The 1,679-nt window shown below is 36.5% G+C and overlaps 1 protein-coding gene across 1 annotated transcript in view; it reads right to left on the reverse strand.

Annotated features, from left to right (window-relative positions):
* The window catches only part of LOC107101961 (cadherin-23-like), a gene marked incomplete at its 3' end in the record, with an annotated part of 164,952 nt that extends 164,098 nt beyond the window's left edge, over positions 1 to 854 (reverse strand). Inside the window, exon 1 of the mRNA XM_015401062.1 lies at positions 742 to 854. The remainder of the gene's footprint in view (positions 1 to 741) is intronic.
* Between the last annotated feature and the right edge of the window lie 825 nt (positions 855 to 1,679).

The raw sequence follows: 1,679 nt of genomic DNA on the forward strand, positions 1-1,679 counted from the left end.
AAAAAAAATCAGTTAACTTTTTTTTTTTTTTTCCAGTGGCCCTAATCCTCTTCCATACAGACCCCCACTGATTTTTAATGAATTACCCCTTGTGTATCAAATAGTTTCCTGGGTATTGATATCAAGTTTAGAATTTTATTATCATAACCTTATTATATATCAGTGGATAGGATTTACTCCTATAGCAAAGTGCCTAAAGAGGAGGATGCTTTTTTTTGTTTTTGTGTTAAATGTATTACAAATCAATTAAATTGACCTGAATATAAACTTTAAGTCAAATCATCATCTTTTCAAATTACTTTACAACTTTTTAACTGGATTGTGGCACTCTTGGGTCACCATAGAGGAGCACCTGGCTACCTGAGATCACAGCGTCCACCTGACACCTCTGCAGACGCACCACCTCAACATTGAAACGGATCTGAAGCAAACTGTAATGTCAAACGATCATTATCCAAACTGCACAAAATGACCCTGAAGCAACATCATTATATTTCATTAACAAGAATCCAAACACTCTTTGTTTTTGGACCTAAATCACCTTAGATTGTCTATTAACTGTTAGAAAATTATTATAAATGTTCCAAACTCAAATAAAGGTAAATAGAAATAGAAAATATCTAATTAAAAGTCACGAATTACAGCAGGTTCAAACAGACAGTAAATGTTGCAGTAAATGAAAAATGGATTTTCTAACTTTTCCTAAATGAAGCTCAGCTGGATGATGGGCTCCTGTCCTACCTTCCTGCTCCGCGTCCTTCGCCGGCTGAGCGCCTCACACTCAACTGTCTGTCCTGCTCTGATGTGTTCCCAAGTATCTGCTCCCCTCTCCCTCTCTCCTTTCTTCCTTTGCTCTGTCACCACCACCGCCCTGGTGACTGCAAATTTCACTGTGGTGCTGCAGCCTTACTGCTATCCCACCTCCTCAGCGCGTAAAGCTCCGTTTCTCTGGAGCTTCTGACATCTTTTCCATCCTAATAAAGAATAAAGACAGTTTCTCTTCCAGCTCCTGCTGCAGCGCTGCAGCTACAGCAGATGCTGCTCCAAAGATGAGCGTCACTTTATTGGTTCATCACGGAAAATTTGACATAATATTTAATTAGATATCCTCAAAAAGGACAAAATGGAAACAACTTTTTGTTCTGTAATTAATCACTTTTCTATTAACATTGATTTGCAAATTGACATAAAATAATTTGCTGAGTGTGATTAGGGAGCAACTAGAAAGCCAACCAAACAACATTATTATCCCATTTATTGAACAAATTTAATTTAAAAGCCATTATTAAATCCAACTGTTTCAGAATGACAACAATAGTAGTGTACTACCACCCCCTAGTGGACTAAATCAAACTTACACTTATGTTCTTGTTTTAGGTGCCTTTATTGACTAGTCTTCAAACTTATTTATAAGTGCAAAAACCCAAGTCAACCACTATGCAGTCTTCCGTTAGCTCTATACTGTGCAGATATTTTTATATATAAGGGAAACATATTCCAGGACATTACAACCTTTTTCTTATTTTATGCTTTTTTTGTACGATATACCTTTTTTTTATATTGTCTGTCATATTTTTATCTTTAATCGCATTTTGCTTTAACGCTTTGTACTCTATATAGGCTATTGGAGCCAGAATTTCCCTGAAGGAGTAATCCCAACGGAGAAATAAAGTTGAGTC

This window comes from Cyprinodon variegatus, unplaced genomic scaffold, assembly GCF_000732505.1.
Source record: "Cyprinodon variegatus isolate N-32 unplaced genomic scaffold, C_variegatus-1.0 Scaffold1178, whole genome shotgun sequence".
Taxonomy (NCBI): domain Eukaryota; kingdom Metazoa; phylum Chordata; class Actinopteri; order Cyprinodontiformes; family Cyprinodontidae; genus Cyprinodon; species Cyprinodon variegatus.